Raw genomic sequence first — 13,564 nt, forward strand, 5'->3', positions numbered from 1 at the left:
TATGAAATAAAGGATCAAACACATGCAATTGTAACTACAAAATTGGCCCCTATAATTCAATTAGTACAGAAAAATAAATAACCCATCACAAGCCCCCAAAATCCTGGAAGGTAGTAACAAGATAGTATAACCCGCCACCGTTATCTCTCAACTCTCTCAATAAACCATTGTATTACATTCATATCATGCCACATTATTACCATTTCCTTATTTTAAGACTTATCCAAAATTATTATTGTTAATCTCACACCCTGATATCATCATATCATAATAAGTATATCATCAAAAAATAAGATGTATATCCAAACTCAAACCGGTAAAAATAATTAATAGCTGGACTTGAATCAATATATATATCATCAATTCCATAATCATCCTCCAGACTTAAACCGGATATATATAATCAATATCGCAATCATCCTCCGGTCTCAAATTTGGTATATATAATTAATATCATAACCATCATCTGAACTCAAACCAGGTATATATAATCAATATCATAATTATCATCCAAACTTGAATCGGGTATATATAAGATCAATATGTGAATATCTTCAATTGTATCATTAATAGCATAAGTGATAGCATAAAGGCATCAACTCTCAACATCAATCATCATAACCATCAAGTGTCAAAGTTCTCAATATTATCTCAATAAGCATTTTCAAGGCATCTAACAAACATATTAAGGTCTACAATTGTTACACGTATCTTGACCTAAGATGGGTTAAGGGCCCACTTCTAATCCTTAAAGTTTTATTGTAGGCAAATTCTACCTAAACTAGACTAAGGTATCTAAATTCACTTTTATATGACAACTAAGTCATCAATAGCCCTAAGATAGGAATTTCACCTAAAACATGAGCAACTAGATCAATCATGCCTAAATTACGGTTCTCAAATTGCCTAAGCAGTCCAACTAACCCAAGAGTTGCAATTCATCATACAAACACCTAAAAGGCATCCCTAATCTAATTCAATATCATATAAATACTATGAACTAGCTCAATTTATAGAGAGGGAAAAGCCTAGCCTACTTGAATGTCGTAGAAAGTTCAAAAGATCCATGAAATTACTGTATTCCCTTTTGAGAAGCTTCTGCAAGATTCTAAGTTATCAAAATTATATTCTGCTCATAAATATGAGAATAATGATACCCATATTTCACCATTGTGCTTCAGGTCCAAAAGTCACTCAAAATCCTATGTGGGTCCCATTTATAAAAATTGCATTTTCAAAACCAAACCAACATTCCCTCATGCTCAAGAAGTAATTATCCTTAAAAATGTGGGAACCCGAGATATATTGGGTATAAAATATAGCCTCTAAGATTTAGGAATTTTGGACAAGAAATGGGAAAATTAACCATGAAATTGGTGGAATCTTATCTTAAATTTGAAGGAAATCACGAAAACAAGTGTTAGCCAAGTTACCAAATCACCCACAAACTTCAATCCCAAGCTTTTCCTCTCTTTTAGGGTTTTAGTCTCTAGATAATAGGTGAGAAATGGGCAAAATAGGCTAAAAAGGGCATATTTATACCCATCCCATGTGTGTGGGTGTCGCTATTGCGACTCGCCACCTCGCGATTGCTATATCTTATGGTTGTCTAGGCAAGTTGTAATCACGACCTAGGCTACCTCGAATGCAACATCTAGATGGCCTGCCAAAGGAGTCATGATCACACCTCTTTGGCTCACTATTAGCGATGGCACCAAATACAACTGAGGCTTAGAATTTTTCAAGTTTCTACCAAGCCCTTGAAATTCATCTAAAATATCATATACACAGATGGACTATGAGAACTATCAAATTCAATGCGACAGACTCAATGGTGCAATGAAAATTTCTATCCAAGGTAATTTTGATAAAAAGTGGGTCCCATACTTATATTTTATTTTCTTAACTTTTTTACCAATAGGTCGAAATGATCCTGAGTGCCTCAAGACCCAAACTAAGAGTCCTCCTATCCTAAATTTGATATTTTAGAGCTATTGGACTAGTCAAAATTTTCATTCGAGATTGTTTAACTAAAGTGTTTGCCTAGTGGACATTTGAAACTAGCGAAAACTTCAAAATAGAGAATTAGCTCTAAAAAACAAATGAATTGCCTGATTATGGAATTATCCATCCAAGCAAGTCATAAATGACTTGAGGTAGCTATAAGAAAGCTCTATTGGCGAACATAAGCAGAAATATGGAAAATAAACTGAAGGGTCATGACAAAGCAATTATTACCTGCTCAGCTTCAATAGTTGAAAAGCAGTTAATTTTGTTTCTTGGTAACCCAGGAAATCAAGAAAGACCCTAAGAAGTGATCCATTCCTGAGCTACTCTTCCTATCAACCAGGTACCTGGCATAGTCAGCATCAGCATACACAACAAGGTCAAAATTGTCACCAACCGAATAGAGGAGGACAAGGTCGGGGGTTCCTTTCATATACCTTAAGATTCTTTTGGTAGCCTTTAAATGAGATTCATTTGGACTAGCTTGAAATTTAGCACACATCCTTACACAAAACACAATGTCAAGTTTGCTAGCTGTGAGATATAGTAGTGAACCAGTGATTTCTCTAGACATAGTTTCATTTATAGAGGGACCAGGTTCATCCTGTTCCAGTTTTCAAGAGGTTTTAATGGAAGTATCAATAAGTTTCACAACCTTTATATGGAATCTTTTCAACAACTCATGAATATATTCTTTCTGGTAGATAGTAGTGCCTGTTGCACTTTGCTTTATCTACAGCCCAAGAAAGAATTTAAGCTCACCCATCATACTCACCTCAAATTCACTACTCATCAACTTTGCAAATTCATCACATAGGGAATTGTTTGAGCTCCAAATATGATGTCATCAACATAAACTTGAATAATAAGCATATTTCTCCCTCTTGCCTTCTAGAAGAGTATGTTCTCTATCTTTCCTTCTTGAAATAATTATCTAGTAAAAATTTTGACAGCTTTTCATACTAAGCCCTAGGTGATTGTTTCAAACCATAAAGGGTTTTGTCTAGTTTGAACACATGGTTTGGAAGGTTGTTTCACATACACTTTTTTCTTTTAGAAAGGAATTTTCACATATATTTAAAATAATTTGAACTCCATGCATAAAGCAAAAACAATGAGAGTGTGAATAGCTTCCACTCTAGGCACGAGATCAAATGTTTCATCATAATCTATAACTTTATCCTAGTTATAATCTTGTACAACCAAGCTGCCTTATTCATGATGGTGTTTCCATGCTCATCTGCTTTATTTCTATAAACCCACCTAGCTATGTGTCATGCTCCAAGACTACCCCCTGGACGTCACACGGTGCTTAAGACCATAGTGATCCCACGCTAACCCTTGTATTGGTATAACTCGTGGGCAGCTGAATAAGATACATAAATCTAAAAGAAATAAATGAAAGAGATGTCTTTGCTGAATATGTTTAAAACAAGACTATTTAAAATATTTACACTTTGGTTATACAAAATAAAATTGAAATAAAATACATCAACTCTACTGACTGTCTATGAAGCCTCCACTAATACTAACCATAGGTAACTGGGAAATTACCCTAGCTATCTCTAATCAATGCGACTAAGTAAAAGAAATGCTACTAGAGATAGAGTTGACTTGAGTTCTCGAATGAAAAGAACTCTTCACCTGCATATAAGAAGCTGCAAACTATCTGATTATATTATGTAGGCTACAACTGGTACCTACATTATGAGATAATGTAACACATAGACATATTTGTAGATCAGTACTTTGGAATGTACTGAGTAAGTGGTGGTGAATACATAAGTAAAATAATAACTAAATTTTTCATATAATCTTTCAAATAATGCATGTTAAGTGTAACTGACTCACCTTTAGCTTGAATAAACTTTGTGAGCCATAACACTTAGCTCTAAGATCTTTACTTTTATTATTACTTAGGGAGGTTCTTCTAACTAACATAAACCATTTGAGCTATCATGGATTCCAATGTCTTACCCATATTGGAGAGAGTTGTTCTACCCTTGCCATCGAAATAGAACCTTAACTTGACTGATCACTATACTTAACCCATATTGGGACTTAAACCTACAGTGGAATATAGTTCTGGGTTATGTGACTTAGACTTATTCCCAACTCGATGCTAAATACTACTACTGTATCACTTATATGCTCATAAAATCCACCTTAAAATGACATAAGGGTTTATAGAATGAAAACCAGTTATGGTTTTCTTTAATTTAAATAATAATCAAGATGTACAAATGTGGATTCCACATCTTATCTTAAGATCAAACTTCTGTTTTAAACCGTGAAGATTAAACTTTCAAACTATTCTTGTGAACTTAATGCTTAAACTTAAGCCTCAAAATCTCATGCTTTATTTCATAACACCTGTAATGAAATATCATACTTCAAACTTACATAGGAACATTTCATCAATTTAAAAAACTCTAAGCCAAAATATTGGAATCATCTCAGAGTAGTAATGATGTTAATCAAAACATGTATAAGAAGGCCATTACTAGTGAAAATCAACCTATACATCACATGATAATATTATATCTCAAGAATATAAATATTGGGTACGAGCCCTAATTGCAATTGTGTAAATTCAACTTTAAAACAAGTTTTGGGCACAAGGATGAAAGAATATCCTTGTTCATAAACCCCACATACCCTAATTAAATGAATTATTAAAGAAATCTTGAAATTGAAACTTGAATCCTTATGTTCTTGAGAGAAAAGCTTAGATTATTGTTCTTAGGAAAGGGAGAGTTTTATGTGAGTTATTTAAAGAAGATGGGAAAATAATGCCCTTTTAGGTGTTATAATTTGTGCCTTGGATGTTTGGGGTTGAGGGAAAAGGACCAAAGTGGCCCTTAACCCTTAAGAAGCTAAAATAGTGAAGGAATAGACCCCACATCATGCCTCTTAGTATGGGGAGTAGACCTCGCACCTCCAGTATTATCCCGGAGAATAACCCATATGGTGTGGTCTTATCCCTGCTCTTACTGGCTCTCATAAAAAGGCCATAACTTTTTGCTCGGGTATCGGATTAAGGCAAAATTGGTATAGTTAGAAAGCTAACTCAACTATCTATCGTTTAGTGGGTATTGAGCTGAAAAATTCAACATATATCAAAAGTTATACACGTTCAATGTATACCCATATAAAATCAAATACAAAGATTTGGTCGAATCAAAGGCTCTTAGCTCAACTTTCTTTAAGTGATTCCCATGAACATTTTTCACCTCACAGGCACTTCATACACTAGGATAAAGATAATGACACATGTATTCACATAAAAATCATTAAGTTAGAGTTTATGTATGTAGGAACGATGGTGTAAAGTCTAGCCCAAAAATGTGGGGCGTTGCACTATGTCAATTTTGTCTACAGGATGAGGGACCAAGTGTCACACCTTGCTTCTCTTAAACTAATTCAATTCTTCCTATATGTCATTTATCTAATAAATATCTCTCAAGGCCTTCTTCACATTCTTGGGCTCAACCTGAGATAATAATACTTAGAAGGTACACAGGTTCCTTACTCAATTTCTATTTTACATGTCTGAATCATTGGGGGAAAGTAGATTATTAAGGGGATGTGAGAATCGATGCTTTTAGATGGGTATTTGAGGAGTAGGCTGACTTTATCTAGGACTAGTTCTTATGGAGGTGTTACCCTCAGATGACTGGTGATCCAGTAAGCCGGAATAAGGATCAAGATTGTCCTAAGAAGATTGGGATGAATTGGGTTCCTGATGTTCTATTAATCATCTTCATCTTTATGAGATGAACCTGGTCCCTAGGACTTTTTACTATCCTTGCTTTCTTTTACTAACTATTCATCACTTCTATTGGACTTTCTTGAAGAATTGAAAAGTTTATCAAGAGCTGTATCATCATGAGAGTGCCCTAGACTAGCACTTCCACCCTCATTAAAAACAACATGTACACTCTCATCTACATATTGGGTTCTCTTATTATAGACTCTGTAGGATTTGATCTTTGAGGAATACCCAAAAAATTACTCCTTCATCACTTCTTGGGTTGAACTTTCCAAGATCATTCTTTTCATTGTTCATCACAAAACACTTACATCCAAATGGCTTGAAATAACTCAACTTGGGCTTCTTGGTCATAAGCTCATAAGGAGTCTTATTGAGAATGGACCTAATAAAACACCTTTTGATTACATAACATGTAGTATTAACACTTAAGTCCAAAAATTTTGTGTTATTTCTGTATCAATCAGTATAGTCCTAGTAATGTCCATCGGTGTTTTATTTTTCCCATCCATAAAACCATTTTGTTGAGGTGTTCTAGGAGCTAAAAAGTTGTGATTAATTCTTAGCCCATTATAGAACAGATTGAACTGGGCAGTTTTAGATTCTATTTTATAGTCTGACATTATCCTAATAATTTTCTCATTATACTTAACTTGCACCTATTTTGCAAAAGCTTCAAACACTGAGAAGGTCTTTTCCTTAGATATCAGAAAGAATATCTAGGTGAATCTGAAATAATCATCAACTATAAAAAAGAAATAACTTTTCCCCCTCTATTTGTTACCTTTATAAGTCTACATAGGTCCATATAAAGAAGTTGTATGGGTATGGAAGTACTCACTAGTTTCTTCACTTGAAATAGGACTTAGTCTGCTTATCCCTTATATAGGCATCACACAATTTGGAGCATGCAAACTTCAACTTTGATATTCCTCGAACCAGGTCCTTGTTGACCAAATTATTTAGAAAGAAACAACTCACATAACCTAATCTTTTGTTCCATAATTTAGCAGCATCTTCTTGCACAGTAAGACATGTTAGGTCCTTGGGACTACATGACCCCAAATTTTCACCATACATATTCTTGTTTCTCCATACAGTGAGCATAACTTGACCATCCTTAAGGTTTGTAATGGTGCATTTTTCTGACATAAATTTCACTTTATTTCCCATGTCACAAATTTAAGCCAGACTTAACAAACTATATTTGAGTTCATCCACATAATGCACATCATTAATTTCTTGACTCAAATTGTTCCCAACCTTTATAATGCCTATAATGTATCATTTTTTGGCATCACCAAAGGAGACACTGCCTCTTTCGTAAGCTTTGATCTAAAGAAAAATTCCAATTCTTCCAGTCATGTGTTTAGAATAGCCACTATCCATGTACTAGTGGTGGTTGCTTCCTGATTTTCAACCCTGCATATACAATTATTTGCTTTTTTGGAAACCCATTACAACTTGAGATCCAAATATAATGACAAAGGAAAGATCAAATTCTTTTTGGCCTAGGTAGGGAGACCACCACTAATTTTCTTTGACGCACAAAACTTTCTCAAATTTTTTACAACAGCTAGTGTTAAGGAGAATGTGTCTTTTACATGGCCATTTTTACCATAATGAGTGCATAAAAGATTATTCTTGATTGAATCATATTTGCTATATGGAATATAGGGTAAACTCGAACTATGATAACCAAGGCCCCTTCTGTTGTTTGAATATTTATTGGTAATACTTGTTAGAACTTGGGAGGAGGTTGTCCATTTGAGGGCCTTCTTAAATTCAGCCTTATTCCTAACCTGGTCCCTCTCAAGTTCAGAGTTTTTCAGGGAAGCAGTCAAGTCTACTTTAGCCTTGGTCAATTTCTCTTCCAGATCAAATTTAATTTTGCTCCCCTCACTCTTCCCTTTTGGATTAAGATTAGATGTTTCAATAAGTTTTTCATTTAATAGATCATTTTCAAAGGAGGGGGATTGGCAACTTTCCTGCAACACAAATATTCATCCAATTAGATCCACCATGTCTACTTCTGGATCATCAATATTTTTACCTAGAAACTCCTTATCTTTTGTAAGCTCACATGTAGATTCTATCAACACAGAAGCAAGGGATCCGAATTCTTTAGGAGACTAATCTATAAGATTTTCTATGATGTCTAGAATAGTGACCTTTTTATCTCCTGATCAGTGATTTGGCTATCAGGGCAAAAAAGGAATAAAAATTCTGAACATCATCCTCCATCATTATCATAGAGAAATCTTTTTGCATCTCAGATTCATCAAACTTATTGGAAGAGTCCCCCCAAGCTGCAAGAGCTTGCTTCACTGCTTTGTCTGCAACAACACTTTTGATGTATTTCTCAGTGACCCAATCCTTCTTATTCTCTATTTCTCCATCATTCTTGACATAATCTTTGTAATATACTTGGTGGAGAGGGTAGTCGTTAATATAGTGGCCTATCTTTCCACACTTGTGACATGTGTCATTACCTTTGTTATCCCTATTATATCTGCTTGACTCTCCTCTTCTGGGAAGTGCACCAGTTCTTCTTATGATTTCGAGAAATATCTTGGTGATTAAGTTATTTCCTCATCTTCATCATGAGATTCCTCTTTTTTTTTACTTTAGCACTAGATTCTTCTCTTTCTTCTGTTCACATCTAGCTTCTCTTATTGCTTCTTGAGCTCATATGTCTTAAGGTTCCCAATCAACTCATCCAATATTAGGGTTTTTACTTCCCTAGAATTCACCTTACTTTTCCAAGACTTAGGTAGAATGAGAAGTATTTTACAAACCTATTTTGTAGGTTTGATGACCTTACCAAGACATTAGAGTTCATTTGTAATTGTAGTGAACCATGTGTCCATCTCTTGTATGGTTTTATTTTCATTCATGCTGAAAGCTTCATAATGAGTGGTCAATATATCAATTTTAGACTCCTTAAATTGACTTTTTCCTTTGTATGATTTTGAAAGCAATCCTATATCTCCTTGGTAGTTTCAAAGGTTGAGATCATGTTATATTCATTAGGACCTGTTCCACAAACGAGGAGGTTTGGCTTTGAAAATTTTTTCTATCTTCCTTCGATCAACTTTATTGAATTCTCACCTTGTTTTAGGAACAGTTAAGGTAATATAACCCAGTTTTATAGGCTTAGTGGGAACGAATGGTCCATCTCCAATAACATCCCTTAGCTCACAGTCTTCATCCATGATAAAGTCATGCATACGGGTTTTACATCACCCATAATATTATCCATTAAATCTAGGTAGTCTCGTGGTTGATTGAAATTTCATTAAGATATGGAGATTTATCCATGTTAGAAGATCCTTCCTAAATGTTAACCTTTTAGGAAGAACCTTCTCTAATAGCAAATGAAGAACTACACAGAGCACCCACTCATTTTGGGACTAGGTACCAAACTAATGTATGCAGTAAAGAACTAAAAGGAACAACTAGGTAAAGTAAAGGAACATAAAACACAATAAGTTTTATGTGAAAACCTCCTTTCTCAAGGGGAATTAAAAACCACGACCTGCCTTTAGGTTTTCAGCAGCTCCACTAACTTTAAAACAAAACATGTTTGCAAACTACGGCAACCAAAAGGATTATCTCTTAATCCTAAATCTGTTGCACCAATAGACCCAAGCTAACTCAGGATTTTATGTCAAATAACTCTAGATGGAACTTGCAACTACAATAACTCACTGATAATTCACCTACTATTGACAAAAAAGAGCAGTTGGAAACATTTACAAACACAGAGGCTCAAATAAAAGAAGAGCTTGCGACCCAAAAGATGGTTGAACGGATTTTTGTTGCAAGTGAGGCTTTTAATTGGACAGCTTAAAGATATTTGATGTTGTATGAATATGGAAACTTATGATTTCTTATTATAACATGCAATAGATATAAGATACAAGAACCTCAGAAATTTATGATTGGTTGGGGAAAAAAGGTATTGCAATCTTGCCACCAACTCACTACCTAAACAATACTTTTTCAGCTATAATGTTGACCAAGTAAAAGTGACGTGAGTGCGATTAACTTGGTCCCTGAGGATTTACAGTTTTTTCATCAAGGGCTCCTTATAAACCATGTCCTAAATCAATAGATTGTCGATCATCAAAATGAAGGACTTAATAGGGAAATTGTAGGGTTTAAAATTGAGAAGGCATCATACGGAAGCTAATAGTTTCATTCTAGGTTTTGATAATCCATACGACAAATTATTGATATAATTTGACCAACTGGCCTACATAAAACTAATTCAAAAAACATATAACCTATTAAAGAAAAATCTCTTCTTAAACAAGACACATAAACGACTATATCATGGATATTATTGTACTGTAGAATAAGGATAAGGATTCTCAACTTATAGAAGTACAAAACCTTTCCTCCAAAAAGATGATAGCCAAATATGAAAAAGAATTATATTTTTCTTTCACAAAAAAAGTAAAAGTAATTATGGTAATACTTTGACTTTTCTTCAATAGAAAATTAATAATCAAATGTGAAAATAAAATCAGGGAAAAAATCCTAATTGATCTTATCTTATATTTTCTCTATCAAGAAAATTTCTATTAAAAGCTCCTTTATATGTTCAGTTGCCCCACCAGAAGCTAGAATCGCCGAATTGAATATTGTAGGAGATATGAGGTTCAATCTTATCTCTGATTTTTATGAAACTTTTCCCTGTATGAGAGTCATTACATACCAAAACTTTGGAAGTACAATGAGCTTTTATACAGTATTTTTTTGAAGGAAACTAGATCAAATAGAGGGTTGAGATCTGAACGTTCACCATCTTTTATAAATGTGAGTTTTCGAAGCATCCTCCATTTTCTAGAGAGAAGTTTCATAAGTTTTGTTTAACATAAATTTATTTAAAAACTTTTTAGACCCCACATAGGTGCTTTAAATTCATTTTTTTCAATTTTTTCCCTTACAATATAAAGGTAACAAAATTTGAGACAAAAAGAAAATGTTATTAATTTTCCAATATACACTTAGCCATGTACTGTTGACCTGTCATTCAATACATGTTCTTTAACTCCAACAATGTGAATTCCTAAAATGTAATCTCTCCAATTTATCTTTGACACATCAATATAAAAGTTTTTTCTCTCTTCTTCAGGCATATCTTCCATTAGTTTTCTCATGTTGCTAGTGTGAAACCTTGCAAAACATCAACCCAAAGAAAAGAGGAAAACATAAGCTCAAAGTAATTTACTCAATATCAAGCATAATGTTTAGTCCTAAATTAATGGGAAAAATTTCATCATCGTATGTGAAATGTATACAATCTTAATGAAGATAGATAAAATGCTTAAGATATTAGATAAAATGCTTAAGATATTATGAATGAGTTTTGTGGTAAAGTCAGGATTTGCACTAAGGAGGCTCAAAATATGAAGAAGTAAACACATAAATAAGCTGAAAGAGATTCAATATTACTATATATACATATATAAAGATAATTTTAATCATATTTAAACAATGTAATTTTTAGTTTAAATTATCCTATGTCATAAACCATCTAGCTCCACCTCTGGTAGAAGCTAATTAGTGATGGACTTCTCATGTAATAAGAAAATTACATAAGGATTTTTCAAGGCTTTGAGCTAAAAGTGACAAAAAAGTTTGAAAATGAGGTGTAGGTGACCCAAGTCTTAATAATTGGTGTAGGTGGCAATTACTTTATTATAGATTAAGAAAGTTAGGTAAGTTTGTGAATAGCCCAAAAGTTTTTAAATTTATACTTTGATCCAAATATTTACCTAATATAATGAGAAATAGAGGGAAAAATCATGTTTCTCTCTCTTCTCATCCATTGTTGGTTTCTCTCTCTTAGTGATTTTTGTTGTTCATTGTTGTTGCTTCTTTATTCATCATCTTCTACTTCATTATCATCATCTTCTACTTCATTATCATCTTCATCTTCTTCTTGTTGACTATTATTGTTGTTGTTGTTGTTACTGCTACGGTTGTTATTTGACCAATTTCTTAGGTCAAATTTTGTTTGATACATCACTTTCCACTTGGGCATTACTTCACAAGAGACTTTGGTAAGTCAAATTATGATTTTTAGTTGAATTTGTCATACGGGTAACTATTATTATTCTGTTTTTTCAACAATAGAAAGCACGCAAACATGAATGCAATATAAGAGACATTTGTTTAAATAGGTCAATCATCTATTGCGACAGATTAGCCATCTGTTGCAATAGAAGACATATGTTGGATTCATGTTTATGGTTCTATAGTTTCATAACATGAATTGAACAAATGGGTCATTTTTTGTAATAAACTAGTTATCTGTTGCAATAGGGTAATATCTCTTGCAATAGATTAGAAACCTATTGCAAATAAATCTGAACTCGATTCCAACAAACGTGTCGTCTACTGCAAAAGAGTAAATATCTATTGCAACATATTAATAACCTATTGCAATAGAACCTAAAGTCGACTCTAATAGACACATTGTCTGTTACAACAGATGTATAGTCTGTTGCAATATATGATTCACTTGTTACAACAGATGATTCATCTATTGAAATTAGCCTCAGGAGCGTAAGTTAAATCCCAATAGGTAAGTAATCTATTTTGATTGATCACTTACCTGTTGCAATAGATTACACATCTATTGGTGTTCATGTTACGACACTATGAAATCACTATTAACTATTTTTAACAAATGAGTTTATTTAGGTACCACTAATAGGGGGATCAATAACAATAGGGGTGGATTGTCGTGGTCAACGAATCAAGAAGAGCAATCGATATGTATGGTGTCGAAAGGGGGTGAAATGCTAGAGACGATAGCTATGACTGTCAAAAGTGATATTTTGTATGATGATTTTGTAAACTTAATCATCAGCTATTGTGGACTGAATTATCAAACGAAAGAACTCTTTATCAGCTACATGCACAGCTCCTTTGAAATCAGAGGGTACTACCTTTTAAGATAATCAATCAGGTTCGGTTGTATTCTTATCTTAGTGATTCATCCATGATGGTGTTAAGGGTGTACATAGTTAAAAAGATGAGAGAGAATAAGAACTAAAATGTAGAAGAAGAACAACAACAAGACATCTTTGAAGATAGGTTGGATGATCAAGACATAAACATTCTAGATAATGATCAAACACCTATGCTCGTTGATGCGACCAATACGATGGGCAGTTCTTCTCGATCGACACAGTCTGGCAATCATCAAGAAGAAGAGATGGGGTTTTACAAGGGAATTTCATTGAAGGATAAGAAATAACAATCTACTACTTTGTTTATTTCTTGCTTGAAAAAATATTTCAGAATAATGAAGGTGATTAATTTGAGCAAAGTCTTTTGCTACAAATGTGCTGATTCGAATTTCAAGTGGTGGTTGAGAGCAGTGAAGTACTTAAGTTCTAACAGATTCATCATTCATAAACATCAAAAGTATTAGACATGTGGTTTAGAGCACATTTTGGGCCAAAATCCTCACACCACAACAAAGGTCTTCGGTGAATATTTCAAGAATAGATTCCCCGATGGCAAAGGCCCTTCTACAAGGATTATGTCCAATAAACTCCTTACGAAATTGGATGTCCTGATCAGTTATTAGAAGATATATACAACCATGGGGATTGCCAAGGACTTTGTTAGGAGAAAAGACGATCATAGGTATGCAATCCACGATGACTACCGTTGAGTCCACAAATTTTGGAAATAAGATGGAGTTACATATTGATGAAAATAGAAGGTTGTAACACCCTAAATCTGGTACCCAAAATCCTA

The 13,564-nt window shown here is 33.8% G+C and overlaps 1 pseudogene; it reads right to left on the bottom strand.

Moving 5' to 3' along the window:
- Positions 1–2,266: 2,266 nt before the first annotated feature.
- Positions 2,267–13,564, bottom strand: part of LOC107841627 — a 62,251-nt pseudogene continuing 50,953 nt past the window's right edge.

This window comes from Capsicum annuum, chromosome 9 (genome assembly GCF_002878395.1).
Source record: "Capsicum annuum cultivar UCD-10X-F1 chromosome 9, UCD10Xv1.1, whole genome shotgun sequence".
NCBI lineage: Eukaryota > Viridiplantae > Streptophyta > Magnoliopsida > Solanales > Solanaceae > Capsicum > Capsicum annuum.